Below are 13,787 nucleotides of genomic sequence, written 5' to 3'. Positions count from 1 at the left end.
ATAATTCTAAATGAAATATTTATAGGAAATAAGTATTATGATCAGTAAATATATGCATAACTGGCCATCCCAGACACAAAGGGAAGAGGAAAATGGCCACGAAGTGCGTATGTGACCACGAGCGGACGCCGTCAAAACAACGGCGTCCCCTTATCTCCCTCGCTCCACGCTGCCATTTTTCCGCCACTGCGGCCCCAGGGAAGTTTCTAGAGCATTGTTCTTCAAACTTTTTTCATTGCCACCCAGTTTGATTTAATGCATTACCCTCACGACCCTACTGTAAGTCTCTTGTACAAATGTACAGTACTGTGTCTTCCTCCTTCCATCCAGCATGAACAAAAACACAAAATACAAGCCTTTTTGCCATTACATACATACATACATATATATCATGCATACAGTATGATTTCAAAATACTTGCATGTGGTGAAAGTCTGTGCTTGTGTAAATTTTGACTTGTAAAGTGATTACAAAGCATGTAAAACTGCTAAGCAAATTTTATCAAGTAAAACATGGAAATGTAATATGTAGTTACCTGTTCAGTGTGTCTGGTGGGCTTGCTTGTTGCTTGTTATCTTGGTCCAATCTGGCTTGCAGGAGGATAACGCCACACGAATATCAGCTGTAGGATTGAATCTGCTTCTTTCATTGTTTTTAGCTTTGTCAGGGTTGAGAAACCAGCTTTATACATGTAAGTAGTTGTAAAGGGTAGCAAAATCAAGACACTTTCCTTAAGTGCAGATATTCCTTGGAAACACTGATCCAGAATGATGACACAAGTGATTACTTGTGCTGATTCTTAATGAATTATCACGTGAGATGGAGAAGCTCTTTTTCCTGATCAGGTGTTAGGTTCAACCCTACAACAGACTCTGGCATCTCAAAGGCAAAGGGGTCTTTTACCCCGTGTTTTTCTCAAATCTTGTAACTTCTCTTCAGGAGAATACTGTTCAAAACTGGCTGACAAAGCATGTAAGTGTAGCTGTATATTGCATTTCATTTTCTTCAAGTTTTTTCACTGATGCTGTTTTCTTCAATGTGTTGCAACAGTGTTGGGAACATGTAATAAACAGGGTGATAAACTCCACGTCTGGCTTGCCACAACATTACTTCACTTCACTTTTTCTTACAACAAAACGATCTTAGGGTTGGGCATAACCATAATAATGATATGACTAAAGAAGGGACCATGTTCACGCTCCCGCAGTACAAATACAACTAAGGAAAAGTTTGTTTCTATGGCGTGTGAAGCTAGCTAGCTCTCTCTCTCTCTCTCTCTCTCTCTCTCTCTCTCTCTCTCTCTCTCTCTCTCTCTCTCTCTCTCTCTCTCTCTCTCTCTCCTCCTTTTTTATCACTATTTTTGTAAGTACAGAGCTACTATTATTGCTATAATAGGAATATAATAGTCCTAATAATTAATTGCTAATATGATAATGATAAGAATACTATAAATTAATATATTCTTCTTATTATATATGTACAGGTTGTTATCATTATTATTATCATCATTACAATATTGTATTTCAGTTATAATTTATTTATCTATTTATGAGAACCGGCGACCCAGTGAGCAGAACCTTGCGACCCAGTAATGGGTCGGGACCCGTACTTTGAAGAACCCTGTTCTAGAAGGTCAATATATAGTTTTCTTACTTCATTATTTTTGGAAAAGTTGATTTTTCTTGATTTACCCCGCGAGGGGGGTACGTCCACCGGCACCCTAACCTGGGGCGTAGGGGTTAAAGTGCTATCTCATGTAAATCAGTCCCATAGCTGAGAGTTCTGTGGGCAATTTATTTTGGATTTAGTATTTACAACTTCTGCATTGAAAGTTTTAAATTATTAATCTACAGATTTAATGAATACACTACTGTAACAGGGATCTTGTAAACATTCAGTTTTATATCACCTCTCAAATTTGTGAAAGCTCTTTCTAATAAAGGTCTCCTTGCAATTCAGTGCAAAGATGTATACTGCCCAGTTGATGCCATGTTGTTTTCATTTTCATATTGATCCATGATGGTTGTATATATCATCAATTCCCTGAGTTTAATCCTCTCTTTATCCATGTGGAGAATAATCACTTGTAAGTTACCTTTATCTGTCTGCTTCATGTATCCTACCAAATCCTACCTAAAAGGAAATACAGTTAGGTGTCTTCTCTCCCTACACCAACTACCTCATCACATGTTAACCTCAGTAGACTGTAGTCTACTGATTCATTTATATTTTATGAGGGCCACTTCAGTGTAACTTGCAATACTTAATAAAAAGCCTCACAATGGAAAACTTATTTTTTTCTGTTTCTAAACAAGTATTATATAGAAATACCCAGACCATTTGTTGATTAAATTTCAAAACATGTGGATGAAAAGTTTAATGTTATTAACGATTAATGATATATGGCATGGACATAGGATGATGACTTGCTCTCCTAACATTTTGTGATCAGGCTCTTCCTTGCCTGTGTGTTAGGTACTTCAGTAATTGGAAGAACCTCTTGTAAAATGTGGAAATGAGAAGGAGAAGCTCTTTTATGAGAGTAAAAGTAGAATACTGTAGCTGAGGTGAACATTTTATATGGAGCTTTTGGAGTAGCTGTAAGAGAAGGCACTGTAGATAAACATGTACAGTAGGGTCTCATCTTACGGTGGGTTATGTTCTTAAATGATATAATCTGTGTCGGGCAAACTTACCTAATGGGAAGAATACAGATGTGGAAGTAAGATAAAAGTCCTAACTTAACCTCAAGAGTGAATATGTATTGTACTGCCTGTATACACATGTACTGTACACAACTATGAACTAAACAAGCAATTGTGATTGTATATGTGAATGTAGATGCTGATATAGAACTACTGTACTGTATACAACTATACTATCACTCAAAATCAAATATAATATGGCAATTATCTGGTGATAACAAATTTATATAAGTTTTAATTATGTCACTTTCATTGATGATCCCTGAGGTGGCTTAAAAGGCTAATATGGGACCAGCATGGTCATCTGCAGGTGTTGTGTATGTGGAGGACTACACCCATTGTAGGAGGGGCAGCAGCATCATCTTTCCAGTGCTAATTCATAAGTATTAACACCTTCTCATGTAGTGCTTCAGCAAACATTACTGTGTGGAGTGATCATGTCCCAGGTGCAGGGACTGATTTGGCACTTTTCAAGTTTTGTCATAAGACTGTCCTTATACTTTACCTTTTCTGTTGCCTGCCAGCCTTACGTTGGACAAATTTTATCACCATTCAGAAAATCACTAATTATGTGTAAATTTATTTAACCATGTTTAATCAAATCAGTATCGGGTAAACCCATGTTGGACGAGACCTTACTGTGTTGTACTGTACATAGTTTATAGACAGAGGACAATTTATACTTAAATTTTTCTACATTTGTAAGTAATTTTAATGATGTGTACAGTGTAACACTAAATCTTGTGTGTTTTGTATTTGTTTTTCTAACTTTATTTTAAGACTGAAATAGAGAAGAATGTGTTTTGATAAAATAGAGTGTGTAAATTGTAAACTTTAAAGTATTTTATCAATTGTACTGTATACTGTATTTAGAATGCAGTACAGTACTTGAAACACCTTTGGACAAACAGACAGGAGTTTTATTTATTTTTCTTATTTTTTTTTTCTTTTTTGGGGGTAGGGGGGCTACCCTGTTATACAGTTTATTGTGTGCACATTTTGGTCAAATTTAGTGTAAGGATGTTGGTCTATCTGAATAACAGCTGCAGTGTTCTTGGTTTCATAATATGTTTAATAAATATACAGGCCAGTACAGTATCTCTAATTTCCATGTTTTTCATTTTCACTTTCAAAAGCTTGTTAGTCCAGTACAGTATTACTAAACCAATAATTATAATCATCTAGTTTTTATAAATCTCTGGCTACAAGAAGAAAAGCAGGTGCAATACTGTAGTCTCATGTGTGGACACAGAGAATAGATATTGAATACAGTACAGTACTTTTAATTAAAATATTTAAAATTTTTAGGGTTTTTTCATTACTCAAAATATGAATTAAGTTCATAGATTTGTAGCGGTCAACAGACAAAGAAGAAGTTCCTCTTTATGTTTGTTTTTTATAAAAGATCTATAAGGTCAAATAATCATAAAATTTTTGTTGGTCATTTTCAATAAAATTTAATGTATTCTCAAAAGACATTTACTACAGTATTTTATATTAACTCATAGGTTACTAGTTTTGTATTGTTGGTAAGTGTGTACCAGAGCACTGTGTGTACTGTACTGTACCATCTTATGAAATACTGTTATGTCTCTCATGTAGGCTCTTATACAGTAGTATACAGTATATTGGCAACACAACTTGGCTGGTCTAGGTCAGTACTGTACCTCTGTAGTAATATGCCATAAGTATCTGGTTCTCTAACATTTATTAGCCTCTAGTATACTGTATCTTTAAGTGTGAGTAATCCATGTTCTAGTGCTAAGCAAGATTAGACTTTCTCAAAGTAATGTTTGTCACAGATTTTCTAAGCTCAGTAATCCAGCAGACTTTAATATGAAATCTAAAAAAAAAATAAAAAAATACAATTTCAAAATAGAGTACAGTACTCCCATGAATTCTAATAACTGGGAAAACACTAAAAATCCACAACACCCAATATAAATTCTCGATGTCACTGCTCTGTTGTCTGACACTAAGGCTACAGGACCTTTGTAATAATACAGTATTTTCTCGATTTAACCAACTAATTTGAGCCACCCCTGTTCGTTTTCTATGATAAAATCTAACTGTTTCCTATGATGAAAAGTTATAATTTTATACGATGTAATTTTCCCATTTTCTATGATGAAATCTCATTTTATATGGCGAAATGTTCTTGTTTTCTTTGATGACATCATCCCATTTTCTTTTATGAAAGCTTCCCATGCCTATGATGAAATCATCTCATTTTCTATGATAATCTACCAGTTTTCTTTTATGAAAACCTCCCATTTTCTATGATCAAGGATTACATTTTTCTATGATGCAATCTTCCCATTTTCTATGATGAAATCTTCCTGCAGTGGCTACCCCAGGGGCGTGAACATCCCCAGGGGCCCTCCCAGATGCGGCGGTGGTGGCACCCCCAGGGGCCTGCATGGCTGTGGCATCCCAAGAAGCCCTCCCAGGGGCCCTCCTAGGAGCGGCGGCACCACCAGGGGTGGCGGCGCTCCCAGGGGATCACCCAAGAGCAGCAGCACCCCCAGGGGCTTTCTCAGTAGACACATATTGTGCCACGTTTTACAACCATTTCTGGAGCATTAATAGTATAAAAGTTGTAGAAAAATCATTAAAATACTCTATTGTGGCTTAAAAATAAAGATAATAAGAAATAACAAAAAATATGGGTGCGTGTGGGTGGGTGGAATGGGCGATGCACGTTTGTTTGTGTGGTGGTGGCAGCTGTGGCCCTCTCAGGGGCAGTGGCTCCCCCAGGGACGCTCCCAGGCGTGGTGGCGCCGCCAGGGGCCCTCTCAAGAGAGGCAGCATCCTCACGAGCCCTCCTAGTGGTGGCGGCGCCCCCAGAGGCCCACCCACAGGCGGCTGCGCAGTGGCCTTCCCAGGAGCAGTGGGGGTCCTCCAAGATGCGGTGGCGACCCCAGGGGCCCTCCCAATTGCAGTGGCGACCACAGGGGCCCTGTCAGGGTAGGTGACGCCCCAAGGGGCCCTCCCAGATGTGGCGGCGCCCCTAGAGGACTTCACAAGGGTGGTGCCATTCATGGGGGCCCTCCCAATGACGGATATGCCCCTATAGGGCCCTCCCAAAGATGGTAGTGACCCCAGAGGCCTTCCCAGGGGCAGCGGCGCTCTCAAGGGCCCTCCCAGGGGTGGCGTCTCCTCCAGGGGCCCTCTCAGGGATATCGGCACCCCTAGGGGCCCCCAGTGGCTGTGGCCCCACAAGAAGCCCTCCCAGGGGCCATGGCGCCCACAGGGGCCCTCCCAGGGGCAGTGGCGCCCCCAGGGGATCTCCTTAGGGACAGTGGCACCACCAAGGCCCCTCCCAGGGTCGTTGGCGCCACTAGGAGCCCTCCTAGATGCAGCTAGCGCCCCCAGGAGATATTCCAAGGGCGACAGTGCCCTCAGGGTCCCTCCCAGGGGCGGTGGCGCCCCTCGGTAACCTCTCAGGGGCGCCAGGGGTTGTTCCATGGGTGGCAGTGCTTCCAGGGGCTCTCGCAAGGCAGGTGGTGCCAGGGGCCATCCAAATACAGAAACGCCCCTAGAGGAGCTCACAGGGTAGGCGGTGGCGCCCCAAAGCCCCTCCTAAGGGTGGCGGCGCTCCCAGGAGCCCTCCCAGATTCGGCTGTGCCCCTAGGGGCCCTTACAGGGGTGGCAGTTCCTCCTAGGGGGCCCTCCCAAGGGCGTCGGCGCCCCCAGGGTCTTCCAACGGACGGTGGCACCCTCAGGGACCTACTCAGTGGTTGTGGCGCCCCCAGGGACCCTGCCGGGGGCGGTGGCAGACCCAAGGGCGGTGGCACCCCTAGGGGGCCCTCCCACAAGGGGGACGGTGCTTCCAGGGGCTGTGGCACTCTTAGGGTCCCTCTCAGGGGCGGCGGCTCCCTCAGGGGCTCTCCCAGGGGCTTATGCAGTAGACACACACATTGTGCCACATTTTACAACCATTTCTAGTTGTAGGGGGAGCGTTGAGCATTACTAGGGAATCAGCATTGCAGCTGGTCTTCGTTACTATGGGTTTTATTTACTGATTTGGCAATACCCTGTACAGTACTGTGCAATATTTTTTGTTGGTATTATTTTTATTTATTCCTCACATTTCCTGGTACTGTATGTTATTTTAAGAAGACTATGGTTGCAGGAGGAAAATACAAACAAAAGTTTTTTTCCTAATTGCTTCCTGCTAAAGTTGGGGGTGTATCTTATTTGGTACCTTTAATATCATTATTTATAGTTTTTATGCATTTAATACATTCGTTATATCAGATTCTGTTAAATCGAGAGTATACTGTGCATCCAGGACCTGTGATGAATGAAGGACAACAAGCTAAGTACTTGATTCACATTAGGAGTTAATAATTTGTGAACCTCAAGCTGCTTCTTCACTTGTTCCTACAATGAATGAATTGAATATTATCCTTAAGTCATCCCCCTCACACCCCTCTATTCATGTAATTGCCCTGCCAGACCAGAAACTGTATACTGTACTAGGGAGTTGCTGCCTATTCATCACCACTACCTATATCTACTAGATATATCACTAAATTAATCCCCCCCCCCCCACTGACTGATATAGTATATCATATTGATATCGTTTAGGGCATAGGAGTAGAGCAGGTAAAGTAATATCGCTACCCACTGAACTCTGATAAAAATTTCCCATCTGGTGTAGTGTGAAGGGAAGAGTCAACCTATCCTGGGTTATTTGTTAGATGCATGTGAGTTCTACAGATAAGAAATTGGAGTATTTGAGTTTAATTTGTGGCAGGAAAATAATAAATGTAAACCTATGTTATTGTAAATGAAGGATGGTTTGATGTATGTTGTTGTAAATGAAGGATGGTTTGATCTATGTTGTTGTAAATGAAGGATGGTTTGATCTATGTTGTTGTAAATGAAGGATGGTTTGATCTATGTTGTTGTAAATGAAGGATGGTTTGATCTGTTGTTGTAAATGAAGGATGGTTTGATCTATGTTGTTGTAAATGAAGGATGGTTTGATCTATGTTGTTGTAAATGAAGGATGGTTTGATCTATGTTGTTGTAAATGAAGGATGGTTTGATCTATGTTGTTGTATCTATGTTGTTGTAAATGAATGGATGGTTGTAAATGAAGGATGGTTTGATCTATGTTGTTGTAAATGAAGGATGGTTTGATCTAATGAAGGATGTAAATGAAGGATGGTTTGATCTATGTTGTTGTAAATGAAGGATGGTTGATCTATGTTGTTGTAAATGAAGGATGGTTTGATCTATGTTGTCTATGTTGTTGTAAATGAAGGATGGTTTGATCTATGTTGTTGTAAATGAAGGATGGTTTGATCTATGTTGTTGTAAATGAAGGATGGTTTGATCTATGTTGTTGTAAATGAAGGATGGTCTGATCTATGTTGTTGTAAATGAAGGATGGTTTGATCTATGTTGTTGTAAATGAAGGATGGTTTGATCTATGTTGTTGTAAATGAAGGATGGTCTGATCTATGTTGGCACTACTAAAGGGATGAATGATCCATGCTTCCTGATGGGAATTTCAAGAGTACCGGTAGCCTCACTGGGACATACAGTATGTATTTCACTGTTGCCTGTTAGAGCTTTGTTTCTTATATTGAAGAATGATTTTCCTTTATTCAAATTGTTTTTGTAAGTACAGCAGCTGAAATATACAGTGTAAATCTAGTCTAGCTGGCATCACATACACAACAAGTCATCTAGGTCAATACATATACTGTTAGTTTGATTGTAGGTGTTCCATTTTATGGCAGTTTGAAGTACGTAGATGACTCAATTACCCTCCCCTCCTCCCTAAGGATGTCATGAACTGAGTGAGTTGGTTCTGAAAGTCAACAAGCTAAGTACTGTGTAGATGACTACAGAGGACAGGTGATGTGCACACAGCTGATGTGATATCATAACTTTTTAACCATTAACTTTCAGTGGCAACATATGCTTTTACACCATAAATAAATGTAATTGCCTGTACAGTATAGTAGTTCTCTTTATGCAAAGTCTGGACTTTCTACGGGTACAGGAAATTGCCTTCAGGCTTTTGAAGTCCATTCTGGCACAAATGACTTTATTTGGTAACCTTTACATCGCCAATAGTATCATCCTAAATTGTCTATAGAAAATACTGTAGCCATTTCAATAATACTGATGTAGCTGACAAAGACACTAGTTTCTGTCTCCCTGCAATGGCTGGGATTTTTATCTGCTAATCTTTAAATTCAGTGTTTAACCAGCACTTTACAGCCTATCACAGCCAACTATTGTACAATGTCCAGGGAAACTCCATACTTATAGCAGCTTAGTTAGTGGGGATTGTGTCTCATCACAGTTAGCTGGAGAATTTTAGATCAGCCAACTTATTCTGTGACAAGTAGATTTTTTATCCGTAATAAAGCTATTGTAACAGTATTCATTCATTACTCCTATGACCTGAGAGTATACAGTAGAGTGAAGTGACACTGTACTTTGTCACCAGTGATGTGTTTTCTTGTTTCAGGGACCTTTGGATCACCAGGGAGACCTGTGAGAATCATGCCATGAAGTCATCTTTGGCCCAGGGAGTTTGATATCTTTAATGCCAGAGAAAAATGGCACACTGGATAACAGGGTTGCCAGGTTGATTTTATGGGACAATGCCAAACACCTCAAACTAAAAGGCCAAATCATAACTCGATACAATATTACCAATATGTATACTTTTCTTTCTTTTATATTTCAATAGAATACTTATAATACTTAATGGGAATTCCTCCAATGTATTTAGAAAAAATTATAACTCATAATCTGCTAAAAGGCATTCCGACTATATCATCAAAATCATCATTGTTGTCATCTTGCTGTGCATATGAAGTTGACGGCCTGTTTATTTCATCAGAACTTGCAGATGTTAAGTGTTGTCTTGTGACAACAAGCTCAGCATCTCCTGAGTAACTTTGAAATCCTTGCAACAGTTGTTATTGAAGTGTAATCGTTTTGATTTTTATGATAGCAGATAATAAACTGTATGACTGAGAGTTTACTTTGTACGTAGTTACTTTTCAAATTTGTAACATGAAAATATAAGTTCAACTACTGCATTTAATATATTTATTGCTAGTTCTTGAAATCAATTTTCATTAAAGTAACAAGTAATAATATATTGAACCATCATTGTACAGGTGCATCGGTGGCCAGTAATAAAGTCACAGTTTTGGCTAGGAAAAAAAGTCACAGGAAAAAAAGTCACAATTAATTTATGGTGGCCGTTAATAAAGGTAAGGTTGGGTTGGGTTGGGTTGGGTTGGGTTGACATATTAACCTTAAAAAATGTGAGAATTCGATAGTTAACTTTTCTTTTTTTCCTGTGACTTTTTTCTGTGACTTTTTTACCTGTGCCTTTTTTACCTGGATTCGGTGCATCAGGTGAACCTATATGCTAACACTCTATCCTGCCAATGATTCTTTACTTAAATATGTGAAATGCTGTAAGCAGTCTAGATATGATGTGACAGCTAATACCACCAGTAACTTCCTGAGCAAAATGAGACACTCTGGAAAGGACAGTTCTAGGAAACAGCTGACTCTGATCATAATAAACTCATGAAACCTTTAGAGTGATAAAGAGACAATGAGGGAGGCTCAGCAGTACTGACATCATTTGCAGCACAGCGGAGGTTGAAGAGGTTTGTGTTGTGTGAGACAGCAGTTACTTTTACTTTTATCCTCGTCACTGATCAGCTCGTTAGCCACATGGATGGTCAGTCACGTTTCTGCTACGCACTGTTGGCAAGTAGTAGCTCCAGAGTGTATCTGTACCTGCACCAGTGTTGGTCAAGTCTAGACTCTTTTTCTTTCTTTTTTTTCATTCTTGCCACTTATCAACTTACGAGCCGTTCGGGTGGTTGGTCTATCCAGTGTTAGTACAGGAGGAGACTGGGAAACCTGTGATGTTTGATAGTGTCACACTGTATAACACCCTTCTCAATGCTGTCACAACACTCTCTGGCAAATTGTTCCAAGAGTTTACAATTCTCACCCTAACAAAGTTTGTCCTCACAATTTTCTAGATCGGTGGCTTCAGGACAAGCCAACCCCCATTCCTTAGACAACCCTCCCAGGACTTCTTTCCCACCGTGCCTAGTCCTCACCACACGTAACCTAAACCCATACACTAACAACCCAACACCCATACCTATAAAACAGACAAACAACACAAGGAGTGATATTCGACTTCACCCTCACCATGAAGACAGCAAGAGCACAAAAGGCACACACAAGCATACACCCCTTTTGCTACTGCCTTCAACTCATTCAACCCAACGTAACCAGTTCATGAGGACGTAAGTTGGGATGAAGTTCTAATATTGGCCATAAAATATGCCCTACTCTTCATTGCATATAGCCTCAAAAAGTCCCTGAAATTGGTAAAATTTCAAAATTTTCCTAAACTGTATGGGTTTGCTTGGCTCACCTCCTGCTAACACCACTGGATGGAAATAAAATTATGTCTCTAGGTATCTTCAAGTCTTGCCCCACCCCCTTTCCAGAAACTTATATATGCCACTGGTGAAAGTATTTCGAATGGGGAAGCCCCTCACTCTTGAACAGGTTTACAACCTTATAAGACCTACTAACTTAGTTACTTGATTCACCTTCCTCTAACAATGGCCTGAGAACTTCAGTTCATTTTCAACATACACACCCAGTTGGGAAGCATCCCTGGCCTCTTACTCTCATACATGAAGCACTCATTCACCTTGCTGATGGAGCGTGAAAGGAGGTCATGAAAAAGAAAATCAGGAATGAAATTTAAAAAAAAAGACTCATTGGCCTATTGAAACCCTCTAGGAAAGAGCAGCATAGACCCACTCAGCCACTTGAAACTGAGAAGGCTGTTCGGGGATTTTTACCTAATTATGAGACAAGTCTCCCTATGTGTTACTATTAGTTATGTTCCACACACTATCATGCAGACATGCTGTATAATCGAGTTTATAACATTTACCATGCAGCATAAAGACAGACCTTTGAAATTGAGACTGTAATTTACTGTACCTGTGTTGAGGATGGTACAGACAGTCTTGGGTGGCAAAGTTCAAGTCTACCAATATTTGCTGGTCCATCACCACTCTTATTACACCTTATGACATCACATCAAGGTGCCCCTAACAGGAGGAACACAAGAGGAACACAAGAGGAACTATCACTGGGGTGTTAGACATGATTGCAGAACACAGGAAGTCGGAAATAATGAAAAAAATATGAAGTCGGAGACACACGGTACGTGTAAACAAGTGCAGTGGCGGAAATGAATTGTAGGCAGTGCACAGAGCCTTCTCATGGCAAGAATTTACACCACGCCACCGCCCACCAAATTAAAAACTTATGGGGTATTTCCCCTATATGTAATCGTCAGTGATGCGAATTGGGGGTAATGGGACATCGGTTTTTGGGATACAGTATACCAGTACTATGATAATTAAAAAAATAAATATACAGTACTTCATAATAGAACTTGGCCAACAGCACACATTATTTTGTCCTTTGCTTAAGTTAATCATTTGTATTGATATAAACTGATAAAAGCACTGCCACTTATGGAAGCTTTAAAGGTTATACAGGTATAGTATTTACAACGTAATGCAAATACTGTATAGTTCAGATTCATATATTTTTAAGTACTATAATGATAACGTTCATCTCTGATGTCCTTTGGCTTGGAACAAATGTTCTAATTTTTTTTTAAATCCATATTAGTTATGCACTTTTATTATTATTATGCTAGTTCAGAATACAAGAGAAATAATTAAAATTAAACTTTACTTTTAATATTGATTAGTCCAATGTAACTGTCAAAAATAATATGTAATAATATATGTATACAGTACTACCTATATATGCTTTCGGTGTTACAATTATTTCCTACAGTTTTATGAGGTTAAAAATTTAATCATCCTGATTTCAAATACGTATTCATTATTAAAAACTAAAAAGGCAATAGAAGTTGAATATGAGTTTCCATTGTGACTCTGTAAACATGAGAGTAGAATTGTTTCTTAATTCCTTCATGGATATTCCTGAGCCCTAGATGGTGTGACTGTGGCATACTTTTAATTTATCCTCTTTGCCAATGATCGGCTCATAAGCTGCTTGGGCGATTGGTCACGTTTCTGTTACGCACTGTTGGCAAGTACTGGAGTACTGGGCATGAACTGGCTCCTGAATGTAGCGGAAACTGCTCCAGTGTTGGTCAAGACTAGCCTTGAAAGAGCTCACACCCGGTGCCGTCAAAATATTCTCAGGCAGATTGTTCCAAGAGTTCACAATTCTCACTCCAAAAAAGTTTGCTGTATGGTGGCGTAACTGTGGCATGGCCTTACACAACTATGCATTCTACACTACTGTATTTTCCATAATTTCCAAGCACTCAACTATTTGAAAGTTAACTAAATACAGTACTGTAATGTATAATAAAACACAATTTTTATTTTATTTTCAGTTCTATTACAACCAATTGAATGTTGAATACAGGGTATTACATAGTTCTGTGCTCTTAATTATAACAGTTGCACCATAAAGCTTTACCTCCCACACACTAAAACCCTTGAGAGAAGAATGTTCCAGTTGCTAAACAGAGAAACAGGACCAAATTTCATCCAATACAACTAAGAACATTTTACAACAAATTAGGATTATCCGCTTTCATTAATGAATAATACTGTATATGCAAAAATTATCAAAATCTAAATCTTAAATTCATGAACTTTTTTCATCGTATTGTTCGTTTTATGTTTATTAATATTAATGTTTAACCCACAGCCCTCCCCTTAAAGTACACCCCCTGGTTAGCCAAAATTTATTTATAAAAAACCACCTCAATAGCTCCCAACAACCTTAAGAAAAAAGGAAATCACAAAGAAATTGCATTATCACATCATTTAAATGTCCTGTGGCATGACGAAATGTTTGCCCCAGCTGAGCCGAGCCCACCACGCTGTGCCACGTCTCCTATTGCCTCCTGTATGCTTGCTCTTTTATCTCCCTATCAGAATACATCCCCGCACCTTTTAATTTATTTTATAGTTTTGAATTATATTTTACTTA

The sequence above is a fragment of the Homarus americanus genome, unplaced genomic scaffold (genome assembly GCF_018991925.1).
Source record: "Homarus americanus isolate GMGI-L3 unplaced genomic scaffold, GMGI_Hamer_2.0 scaffold1024, whole genome shotgun sequence".
NCBI classification, from domain to species: Eukaryota; Metazoa; Arthropoda; class Malacostraca; order Decapoda; family Nephropidae; genus Homarus; species Homarus americanus.
This window is presented reverse-complemented; position numbering follows the sequence as displayed.